General features: G+C 43.3%; 1 pseudogene; it reads left to right on the top strand.

Annotated features, from left to right (window-relative positions):
- Positions 1-6,589: 6,589 nt before the first annotated feature.
- LOC131826108 (U4 spliceosomal RNA) lies at positions 6,590-6,662 on the top strand (annotated as a pseudogene).
- The last annotated feature ends 6,249 nt before the right edge of the window (positions 6,663-12,911 follow it).

Below are 12,911 nucleotides of genomic sequence, written 5' to 3'. Positions count from 1 at the left end.
GCACGCGCGAAGAGAGCGGCGGGAAGGGGGAACAAGCTGATTGGTTATGAGGGCCCGCGGGTTTGAAAGGAGAGGCGGGGAAGGGGAACAAGAAGGGGGAAGGGAGGAGCGCCATCATGGCGTCTCTATTATTTCTATAAGCCATGCGGCTAGAGAAGGGCAAAAGAGAAATTAATAAGCAATTAATCACACAATTGATAACCTAATTTTATACCTAAAAGCCAGCGGTTTACAGAAAAGCAAACAAGCGGTTAGTTATTCTATCTGTCTACTAGGGGAGGGGTCTTTCTAGGAGAGGGGTCTTTCAGTAGATAAATGAATCTTTAAGAAAAAGAGAGAGGGACACCTGAGTGGCTTGGTCATTAAGAGTCTGCTTTCCACTCAGGTCATGACACCAGGTCCTGGGATCAAGCCCTGCATCAGGATGCTCCTCTAGAGCACAAGCTTGCTTCTCCCTCTCCCTCTGCCTACCACTCTCCCTACTTGAGTTCTCTCTTTGCCAAATAAATAAATAAAATCTTAAAAAAAAAGGGGGGGGTGGGTGCCTGGGTGGCTCAGTGGGTTAAAGCCTCTGCCTTCGGCTCAGGTTATGATCTCAGGGTCCTGGGCTCCAGCCCCGCATTGGGCTCTCTACACGGCAGGGAGCCTGCTTCCTCCTCTCTTTCTGCCTGCCTCCCTGCCTACTTGTGATCTTTGTCAAATAAACAAATAAAATCTTAAAAAAAAAAAAAAAAAAAAAAAAAGACTGTCAAGGTCATCAAAATCAAGAAGAGTCTGAGAAACTCTCATAGCCATGAAAAGCCTATAGGGGCATAACAACTCAAGATAATAGGAGATCCTGAACCAGAAAAAGGACAATAGGTAAAAATTAAGGTCTATTTAAATTTTCTAAAGAGATGATAAAACACAAATGCTGCAAAGATGTCAATATTCTTCAAAAAATGTTATAAAAATTAACAGAATATTTTTTTAAAGATTTTATTTATTTGACAGAGAGATATCACAAGTAGGCAGAGAGGAAGGCAGAGAGAGAGAGGGAGAAGCAGGCTCCCCCCTGAGCAGAGAGCCTGACTCGGAACTTGATCCCAGGACCCTGGGATCATGACCTGAGCTGAAGGCAAAGGCTTTAACCCACTGAGCCACCCAGGTGTCCCCAAGTTTACTTTTTAAAAGTATAAAAATAATAATAATAAAATAGTTTTCTCATAGGGTTATCGTGATGATTAAAAAAGAAAATATAGGGGCACCTGGCTGGCTCAGTCAGAAGAGCATACAGCTAGCTCTTGAGCTCAGTGTGGTGAGTTCAAGGCCAATGCTGGGTGTAGAGCTTATTTTAAAAGAAAGAAAGAGGGTGCCTGGATGGTGCAGTCAGTTAAGAATCTGATTCTTGGTTTCTTCTCAGGTTGTGTGATCTCAGGGTTGTGAGATCAAACCCCAAGTCAGGCCATGCACTCACCTCAGAGTCTGCTTGGGATTCTCTCTCCCTCTCCCCCTGACCCCCCCCCCCCCCCGCACGTGTGCCCTCTCTCTCTTTCTCTCAAATAAATAAATGCACAGGAAAGAAAGAAAGGAGAGAAAAGGAGAGAAAGAAAGGGAAAAAATACAGGTAGAACCCTGAGAAGAGTGCTCAGCACCTAGTCAGTTGCTAAATAAATGCTAGAAAAATAGTAAATGTAAACCATTGAGGGAAGAAACCACAAGGTATGTTAAAAGATTAGATGAAATGTTGTTCAGGAACAATATTAGAATGGTGACCAAGGGTTACCTCATAGTTTACATACTAATTGCAAAAGAGGGAAGTGCCTTTACAATGAAGAACTCTAACAACCACCATGTAAACTCAGTCTTCAAATGTAACAGGACCAGAGGTGGGACAACCTAACATCGTTGTCCCTCCAGATGGGATGCAATATAAAATACATCATCGTTGAGATATTTCTTACCAAAAAAGTTAACCTGAAGCTAATCAAACTAGAGAGTTTTAGTTGGCAGAAAATACGAAGAACAGAGGAAGAAGTTAAATAACAGCAAGAAGAAACATTGAGGGGTGCCTGGCTGGCTCGGTGGGTTAAACCACTGCCTTCGGCTGGGGTCATGATCTCAGGGTCCTGGGATCGAGTTCCGCATTGGGCTCTCTGCTCAGCGGGGAGCCTGCTTCCTCCTCTCTCTCTCTGCCTGCCTCTCTGCCTACTTGTGATCTCTCTCTGTCAAATAAATAAATAAAATTTAAAAAAAAATTTGGTGTCATAAAATAAGAAAGGTGGTGAGGGAGTGGGTCTGTGCTCCACATAATCGCTCAGAGCCCGGCCCTGCCCTCTTTATGATGCGGTCATCCTTAACACACAGCCTACAGGGAAGGGAAAGGGGGCTGCCGAATCTTACAGAGTGGCATTCAATTGGCCACCCCAGAGAGGGATCCACATCAGTTTCCACTTGCATTTCTCTGACACAGCTTTGCCTGGTCGCCATCTAACTGCAGGAGGGCTGGGAAATGTGGCTGGAAGCTTGGGGAAAAGAGGAAAGGGATTCGGTGTGCATCTAGCCAGTCTCCCCACACAAACACCACCACCCCAGGATATAGTTCTCAGCATGACCTCTTTCAGGGAACCCTGAGCCAGGCACACCCTCAGTTCCATACCCTTTCTCCATCTGAGAGGGACCAGCAACCCAATATCCTCCTTTCTCCCCTCATCCCTCATCGTCAGTCAGTCTAAAAACCAACATCTCCAAACTTATGTAATCTCTAAATAGCCATCACCTCTGTGACTGCAACTGCTAGAGCTTAGAACGTCAGCCTCCTGTCTGCCTCTCTTCGTGCAAGGCTCTTATTCTCAGAGGACGGATATTCTTGTGTAAGGCTGAAAGCGAGCAAATAAATAAATAGACAAGATCTTTTTTTTTTCTTTTTGGATTATTTATTTGAGAGAAAGAGAGAGCCCATGCACATGCTTGCACAAGTGGGAGTGAGGGAGAGACAGAGGGAGAGAATCTTCAAGCACACTCCCTGCTGAGTGCAGAGCCCCACCTCATGACCTAAGCCAAAACCAAGAGTTGGACGCCTAGCAGACTAAGCCACCCAAACCCCCATTCAAGATAATTTAAGATAATGGTAGGAACTATGAAGGGACCAGAGGCTAAAATGATAAATAATTGCTATTTGGAGTGGGGAGGAAGAGCTAATTTATACGGGGTATTCAGTGAGAGTGACACTAAGGACGTAGCTGTGGCAGATAGCATTACCCAGAATTATCCAGAAGAGCAATCTTTCCATTTCTGTATGAACCCTGACACTCTCTCCTCAAATGGTAGAGTCCATGTTCACTCCACTTGAACTTGGACAGGGCTTTTGACTTGCTGAACTAGTAAAGTACAACAGAAGTGATGCTTAGTGACTTCTAAGGTCAGGAAAGTCAATCTGCATGAACAACCAAGGCCCCCATGCCTCCACCCTGCCTTAGTCATGGACCACTGCCAACACCAACATGCCAGCCATGTGAGTGAGCCACCTCAGAAGCAGATCCCCACTCTTGGGTAATTTGCCCCAGCTGATGCTGCATGGAGCCAAAATGCATCTTTCCCATCAAGCCCTGCCCAAATTACAGATACACAAAATAAATGACTGCTGTTTTGAAGCCACTGAGTTTTGAAAGTTTTCATTATAGGGTAACAGTACTGAGCTGAGGCCTAAATACTAAGGAGCCAGCCATGAGGAAATCTTCATGGAGCATTTTAAGCATTGCCAACAACAAATCCTGTGGCACTGAGACAGGAGCAAGCTTGACACACTGAAGGAACCGACAAGGCCATGTGGCTGAGGGAGAGAGCAGTAGATGCATGATGGGAGAGAAAGGCTGGACCCACAGTTACCATGGTAAGAAGTTAGAAATGAATCAAGGGCACCTGGGTGGCTCAGGTAGTTAAGCACCTGACTCTTGATTTCACCTCACGTCATGATCTCAGGGTCATGAGATCCAGCCCTTTGCTGGGCTCTGTGCTCAATGGGGAGTCGGCTTAAGATTCTCTCTCACTTTGCCCCTCCCCCCACAGTGCACAATCCCAGAGAAAAAGGAGGAGGAGTAGGAGGAGGAGGAGGAAGAGGAGGAGGGGGAAGAGAAGGAAGAAGAGAAGGAGGAACAAGAGAAGTTCAAAGAGAATCAAAATTTCAAAAGTTCAGTGGGAGCATTTGGAGTGATGTGAAAGGGGATTTGGCTCGTCCTTGAAAGATGGATAGGGCTGCTGCGAGGTTGGTAGCCTGTAGCAGGACAAGAGTGAGCAGGGAAACCAGTTAGCAGACACTGAACTTGCCCAAGATGAAGATGATTGTCAGTAAGTGGGGGAGACAAGGTAGATTCTGGGCATATGTTGTAGAGGCAACAGGCCTTATTGATAGAAAAGATGAAGGGTGGGGGTTGGGAACAATAAGGGCAAACTTCTCGTTTTTTTCTCTCAAACAGCTAGGTGAGTAACAGTGTTACTGGCTGGATGGGGAAGGCTGGAAGAAGAGCAAGATAGGCGTGAAGCAAACTTCCCTTTCCCTCAAGATATCTGATTTCAGGGCGCCTGGGTGGCTCAGTGGGTTAAGCCGCTGCCTTCGGCTCGGGTCATGATCTCAGGGTCCTGGGATCGAGCCCCATATCGGGCTCTCTGCTCAGCGGGGAGCCTGCTTCCTCCTCTCTCTCTCTGCCTGCCTGTGATCTCTCTCTGTCAAATAAATAAATAAATCTTTAAAAAAAAAAAAAAAAAAAAAAAAAGATATCTGATTTCAGTGTGGTTATCGAGAGCAGTCAAGCTGGTTAAGTACTTCTCACCAAGCAGTTACGGGCAGGGGAGTACAGACTTTCTGGGTCTGTACTGATAAGTGGAAATTCTGATAACTGCTTGTCTTTTCTTAAGAATTCCTTTCTGGGGGCGCCTGGGTGGCTCAGTGGATTAAGCCGCTGCCTTCGGCTCAGGTCATGATCTCAGTGTCCTGGGATCGAGCCCCGCATCGGGCTCTTTGCTCAGCGGGAGCCTGCTTCTCTCTCTCTCTCTCTGCCTGACTCTCCGCCTACTTGTGATTTCTCTCTCTGTCAAATAAATAATAAATAAAATCTTAAAAAAAAAAAAAAAAGAATTCCTTTCTGGGGCCTGGGTGGCTCAGTGGGTTAAAGCCTCTGACTTTGGCTCAGGTCATGATCCCAGAGTCCTGGGATTGAGCCCCACATCAGGCTCTCTGCCCAGCAGGGAGCCTGCTTCTCTTCCCCTCTCTCTGTCTACTTGTGATCTCTGTCTGTCAAATAAATAAATAAAATCTTAAAAAAAAAAAAAAAAAGAATTTCTTTCAGGTTTTTGTCTGCTTATATAGCTTTAAGAACCTCCATGCAGATTGTGGTTGTTATAATTGCTGTGGCAAAGATCCCAGTTGGAAGCTGAAACATACCCAAAGGAGGAAATTGAACTCAACATGTAGGAGACCCAGCCAGGCACTTTCCCCAAACCATACTCCATGAGCCAGTCTGGAAAAGAGGCCCTAGTGACCGAGAAAAGGGAAACAGGCTTTAGGTGTTCACTGAAAGAATGACTGAAAAGAGTCAGGGCAAAGAGCAATGAATGAGCTTCTGGAAGGAAGGACTCTCAAAGCAAGCAGAAGACCTAAGCTGTTGGAAGCAGCTGCTGGATCTCCTATCAGGAAACTTTGAAGGAGAATGGGATAGCGCAAGAGAAGGAGGAGGAAGGATGCCAAGCCAGGCCACACCTCCGTGCTTTCCTTGGCTCTCTAGTGATTTGTGGTTAAACTTGCCTTGCCATATTTTGGAGAGAGAGTGGGAAGAAGTAATATTTGGGCAGCAAGTACCGTGGGCTCCTGGAGACAATGCGGGCCCCAGTTCCAGGAGCTTGTCCCATCTGCTCCGTTCCCTCCCACCACAGGATGCACCACCCCCAAAGTTCAGAAGGATTTCTTGAAGATCACCTCACAGGATCCCAGGATGGACTGGTCAGCAGAGGGAAACAGGGTATCCACCCAATTTCTATATGGGGAAAGAATGGGCAATCACAACAGCAGGGACCGGGCACTCAGTGCCTGGGAGTGCCTTTGCTGATTTCCACTCAAAGCTCCGATTCCACTAACTCCTCTCTCCTGCATTTGTCATGTTTCTTTCAACTTCCCCCATTGTCTCCAGGAGCCCACGGTACTTGCTGCCCAAATATTACTTCTTCCCACTCTTTCTCCAAAATATGGCAAGGCAAGTTTAACCACGAATCACTAGAGAGCCAATGAGAACCCATATCTGGCCACTGCTCCATGTACAAATTCAGTAACTACTTATTGTGCGCCTACCACATGTGATTGTTAAAGAGCCCACTGCAGTGATCCAAGTGAAAGATAATGGAGTCTTGGACCAGTGCGGAAGTAATGAGAAGCGGTTAGATTGTAGATATATTTTGAAAGGTAGACATGGACATGTCCCTGGTGAACAGGACATGACGTATAGAAGACTGGCTGGCTCAGTCAGTGGCACATGTGATTCTTGATCTCAGGGTCGTGAGTTTGAGCCCCACATTGGCCATAGAGTTTACTTAAATGAAAATTTTTCAAAAATGAAGGATGAGCTCTGTGCGGTGGCAGTATTGTAGCCAATGAGGTTTATCTGAGGCACGATTATTACTAATTGAAAAATGAGGGGGCGCCTGGGTGGCTCAGTGGGTAAAGCCGCTGCCTTCGGCTCGGGTCATGATCTCAGGGTCCTGGGATCGAGTCCCGCATCGGGCTCTCTGCTCAGCAGGGAGCCTGCTTCCTCCTCTCTCTGCCTGCCTCTCTGCTTACTTGTAATTTCTCTCTGTCAGATAAATAAATAAAATCTTTAAAAAAAAAAAAAAGAAAAAAAAAAAAAGAAAAATGAAGGATGCTTCCAAGTTTTTGGCTTCTGTGTCCAAAATGATGGTATTGTCATTTGCTGCAATAGGAAAGACTGCAAGACTAGTAAATTGGAAGAACTAAATCAAGAACTTGATTTGGAGACATATAAGTTTGAAATGCTCATTTAGACGTTCCAGTGGTAATATTCAGTAGCAATCCAGAGTTCCTGAGAAGGGTCCAGGCTGTAAGTAAAACTTTTAGAAATCTTAGCTTGCCTTTCTCTACTCATAAGCAAAAATAAATTGGAATGAAAAGGGGCCTACAGAATTTCAACCAATAAATATCAGGAAGTATAAGATTAACCAAGACAGGGGCACCTGGGTGGCTCAGTTGGTTGAGCATCTGCCTTTGGCTCGGGACATGATCCCAGCCACTGTCCTGGAATCAAGGCCCGCATTGGGCTTCCTCATTCACTGGAAAGCCTACTTCTCTCTCTCCCACTCCCCCTGATTGTGTTCCCTATCTCGCTGTATCTTTCTCTGTCAAATAAATAAATAAACTCTTAAAAAGAAAAAAATAAAAAATACAATAAATAAATAAAATAATTTTTTTAAGTGCTATTTTGTTTTTAGACGTTTGCTGTCCAGTAATTATTGTTCTTTTGCTAGCTGTTTGTTTTTTCTCTCTGGATGTTTGGGTAGGTTTCCCCCACCGCCTTCAGGTTGATTTTTTTTTTAATAGACTTCACTTTTTTGAGTAGTCTTAGATTCATAGCAGAATTGAGTGGAAAGTACAGAAAATTTCTATCTACCTCCTATAATACAATGATTATAAGAAATGTGTATTTAGTCCTATATTTCTCAGATTATTTGGTCTTCCTCCACAGTTCTTGAAAATGCTTCAGAGCCATAAAAGTGAAATGGGTATCTTATTACTGAAGGTGACTTTTGGACTCCACCCAAGGTCAGGGTCTGATTGCTAGATGGACAAACCTTGGGATTAAATGGTTGGAACTTTCAGTCCCATCCTTGACCTTCAGGGAGAGAGGGGCTAAAGGCGGGATCAGCCAATGGCCAATAACTTAGCCAATCATGATTATTGGGTTTCATAAAAACCCAAGAAGACAGCTTTTCTTTCTTTCTTTCTTTCTTTTTTTCAGAGAGCTTCCACGCTCGGGGAATCATATGTTTCCACATGCCACCAGACCAGGCCCCACGCTCCACAAGGACAGAAACTCCTTTTTGGGGGGAACTTGCCCTATGTATCTCTTCATCTGATTGTTGATTCATAATCTTTATCATAGCTTTTTCTTTATCATATCCTTTTCTTTATCATATCCTTTAACAAATTGGAAAACATAAGTGAGTATTTCCCTGAGTTCTGTGAGCTGCTTTAGCAAGTTAACCCAACCTAAGGAGGAGGTTGTTGGAATCTCCAGTCTGTAGCCAGTAGGTCAGAAGCATGGTGATAGCCTGGGGCTTGTGGGAGGTGGGGGCAATCTTGTAGGACTGATCCCTTACCTGTGGAATCTCACGCTATCTCTGGGTAAATAGTGTCAGAATTGAGTTAGATTTTTGGACACCCTGCTGGTATCCAAGTATTACCTGGTGTTTTGTGCGGGGAACCCCTCCACGTTGGGTCTGGGAACAATAAAAGATCCCCCTGACACCTGAACACAGACTCTATCAAACATCCCATACCAGACTGGTACATTTGTTAGAATCAATGAATCTATATTAACATTATTATCACTCAGATTTCATCGGGATTCACTCTTGGTGTTGTACATTATATGGATTTGGACAAATGTATAATGCTATGTATCCACCATTATAGGATCATACAGAATAGTTTCACTCTCCTAAAAATCCTGTGTGTCACCTTTTCATCCTTCTCTCCCCAGTAACCCCTGCCAATTACTGATCTTTTTACTATCTCCATAGTTTTGCAGATTTTTTTTTTGCATTTTTCCAGAATGTCATTTACTACTTGGAATCACACAGTATGTTGCCTTTTTGAGATTGGCTTCTTTCAGTTAGTAACATGCATTTAAGTTTCCTCCATGTCTTTTCATGACTTGAGCCCTCATTTCTTTCTAGCTCTGAGTAGTTCATGTACTGATGTATAATATTTATTTATCCATTTCACCTATTGCCTTCAGCCATTGGTTGTTCATCTGGGTTGCTCTCTGGATACACAGATACTCTTTTTTTTTTTTTTTTTTTGAGAGAGAGGGAAAGAGAGAGTGTGAGGGAATAGAGAGGGGGAGTAGCAGAGGGAGAGGTAGAGAGAGAATCATAAGCAGGGTCCATGCCCAGCACACAGTACAACCCACAATCCTGAGATCACAACCTGAGCCAAAATCAAGAATTGGATGCTCAACTGACTGAGCCTCCCAGGCTCTCCTGGATACTTTTACTATAGCCTTTATTTTTTCCTTTACTATAGTATATCTTTGATCTCCTACAGTTTCCCTAAAAAGAAGGTAGGGTGAATTTATTTATTTATTTTTATTTGTTTTCATCCTGGGATTCATTCTGATTTCTGAATCAAAATATTTATATTTTTCATCAATTCTGGGAAATTTCTCAGGTGCTTTATCTTTTAATAATATGTCTTTTTCATGTTTTCCATTCGTTTCTTCTAGAAACCAGTCGTCTATATGTTAGACCTTCTCATTGCATCATTCTCATTTCCTAACATCTCTTTGTATGATACTCTGAATAATTTCTACAATCTATCTTCTAGTTTATTATCTTCCTCTAACTTGTTATCTGACCTATTCACTTAGTGTTTTAAGTATTTAACCTATTCTGGGGCATCTGGGTGGCTCAGTCGTTTAAGCTTCTACCTTCAGCTCAGGTTGTGATCCCGGGGTCCTGGGATTGAGTCCAGCATCCGGCTCCCTGCTTGGAGGGGAGTCTGTTTCTCCCTCTGCCTCTCCCACTCTCTCTCTCTCTGTCTCTCATGAATAAATAAATAAAATCTTTTTTAAAAAGTTTTTAAAGGGGCGCTGGGGTGGCTCAGTGGGTTGGGCCTCTGCCTTTGGCTCAGGTCATGATCTCAGGGTCCTGGGAAACGAGTTCCGCACTGGGCTCTCTGCTCAGCAGGGAGCCTGCTTCCCCACCCCCCACCTGCCTGCCTCTCTGCCTACTCGTGACCTCTCTGTCAAATGAATAAATAAAATCTTTTAAAAAATAAAAATAAAAAGTCTTTAAATATTTTAATTATTTTGTATAGTTAAAATGTTATATTTTATACTTTTTTTTTTTAAGATTTTATTTATTTATTTGTCAGAGAGAGAGAGCGAGCGAGAGCGAGCACAGGCAGACAGAGTGGCAGGCAGAGTCCGAGGGAGAAGCAGGCTCCCCGCGGAGCAAGGAGCCAGATGTGGGACTCGATCCCATGACGCTGGGATGATGACCTGAGCTGAAGGCAGCTGCTTAACCAACTGAGCCACCCAGGCGTCCCTATTTTATACTTTTTAATTGTAAAAAACATGTAACATAAAATCTACCACCCTATCCATGTTTAAGTGTACATTTCAAGAGTGTTAAGTATATTTACATTGTTGTGCAACTGATCCAGAACTTTTTCATCTTACAAAACTGAAACTCTGTACCCATGAAACAGCTCCCCATTTTCTCTTCCCTCTGGTAACTAACCACCATTCAACTTTCTGTTTCTATGAATTTGACTCTTTTAATGCCTCATGTAAGTGGGATCATACAGGGCACCCAGCTGGCTCAGTAAGAGGAGCATGCAACGTTTGATCTCAGGGTTGTGAGTTTGAGCCACATGCTGGGTGTCAAGATTCCAAAAAAAATAAAAATTTTTTTAAATGGGGGGGGGGGTCATACTGTATTTGTCTTTTTGTTTTGGGATTTTTTTAAAGATTTTATTTATTTATTTGACAGACAAAGATCACAAGTAGGCAGAGAGGCAGGCAGAGAGAGAGGAGGAAGCAGGTTCCCTGCTGAGCAGAGAACCCAATGTGGGGCTCATTTGCAAGACCCTGGGATCATGACCTGAGCCGAAGGCAGAGGCTTTAACCCACTGAGCCACCCAGGTACGCTGTGTATTTGTCTTTTTGTAACTAATTTCACAGTTAGAAATTCTGTTACATTGCTACAGCATGGGTGAACTTTTAGAAATTATGGTTAATTTCTGAAAGTTCACCCATGCTGTAGCAATGTAACAGAATTTCTTACTTTTTTAAGACTAGTAATATTCTAGTGTGTTTATATATCACATTTTGTTTATCCATTCACCCATCAGTGGACATTGGGTCACTTCTACATTTTAGCCTTTTTAAAAAAGATTTTATTTATTTATTCATGAAAGGGGGGTGGGGGGATGCCAAGGCAAAGGGAGAGGGAGAAGCAGACTCTCCACTGAGCAGGGAGCCCAATGCAGTCTGATCCCAGGACCCTGGGATCATGACCTGAGCCAAAGGCAGACCTTAACCGACTGAGCCACCCAGGCACCCCTATATTTTAGCGATTTTAAATAATGCTGCTATAAACATAAATGTGAAAATATCACTTTGAAACCCTGCTGTCAATTTTGGGGAATATATCCCTAAAAGTGGGATTGCTGGGTCATATGGTAACTGCCATACTGTTTTCCACAGCACCTGTAAAATTTTACATTTCCACCAACAACACACAAAGCTTCCAATTTCTTCACTTCCTCACCAACACTTATTTTCTGCATTTAAGGTTGCATGAAGTTTGTCTGGGGCAGAACAAAGCAGTTGTCCTAGACCAACAAACACAGACTCCTCGATTTTGAACTTCCTCATATTTAAGGGAAGTATCCAACCACCCGACTTGTGGTTAATTGTTCACTGGCCAAGCTAAGATACCAACTCCTGAATGGGGAGTTTCATGGATGTGTGAAAATAAGGTGGGACAGTGTTTCCCCACAGCTTCTGGAGATCAGTCCCCAGAGAAACTTGAAAACAGAACTCTGGAGAAAAGTGGGGCAGGAAGGGACTCCTGAGCTGCTGAGGACACAGCTGTTTCCTCAGGGTGACCACAGACTAGCAGGTCCGTTGAACAAATTTCCTTATTCCTTTCCCCTCCAAAGATAAGAATTCCTCTGCCCTAGCTACAGAATACAGGTCTGCTCTACCCATCCAGGGGATGATACTAAGCAGAAAATAAGGTCAGCCTTTAGAAAATGAAAATTTTATTTTTAAAGAATGCTGCACTGGGCATCTGGAGCCCAGAACCCTGGGTTTCACTTCTGGTGCTTTGGCTCAGAGGCTTTGTGATGTTCAACAAGCTTCCTTCAGGAATTTCCTTTTTTGGGGGATGCAACCAACTCATTTTTGTGACAATGACTATTATGGTTCTCTGAACATCTATTCTGATTCAACTGTACTTTGTTTGTTTTGTTTTGTTTTTATCATCTTTACAGAGCAGTGAAAAATCTACCTTGATGAGAAGTCTTTGCATCACTTTGTGGTTCTTTGCACCACATCAAGCCAGGCAAAAACGTGACTGTATGTGATTCCCACTCAGGGAAGTGTATAGAAATGAAATGACTCTTGATACGGTAGTGAGACTACTGGATAGGAGGCAAGGTGTACAAGGCACCAGAGGTTGTTTTTTTTTTTTAAGTTAGCTCAACATAAGGGGGTGCCTATCTGGCTCAGTTGGTAGAATACACAACTGTTAATCTTAGGTTGTGAGTTCTAGCCCCACATTAAGCATAGAAACTTAAAAAAATTGGTACAACATTATTATATTTCCTGTTCAATGGGGATATTTATTTTTTTTTCTTAAGTCCTTTTAATATATCATTTCTTAAAAAGTTTTATTTATTTAAATAATCTCTACACACATTATGGGGCTGGAACTCACAAATCAGAGATCAAGAATTGCATGCTCTCTGACTGACCTGGCCGGGTGTCCCCTATTCAATAGTAATACGTAAACACAAATTCAAAATTGTATACAGTGGATTCTTATAAGTAATTTACTCAAGGGGCACATGGCTGGCTCAATCTGTGAAGCATACCACTCTTGGTCTCAAGGTTGTGAGTTTGAGCCCCATGTTAGATGAA

The sequence above is a fragment of the Mustela lutreola genome, chromosome 2 (genome assembly GCF_030435805.1).
Source record: "Mustela lutreola isolate mMusLut2 chromosome 2, mMusLut2.pri, whole genome shotgun sequence".
NCBI classification, from domain to species: domain Eukaryota; kingdom Metazoa; phylum Chordata; class Mammalia; order Carnivora; family Mustelidae; genus Mustela; species Mustela lutreola.
Note: the sequence above shows the minus strand (reverse complement) of the source record. Positions and strands in the feature narration are given on the sequence as shown.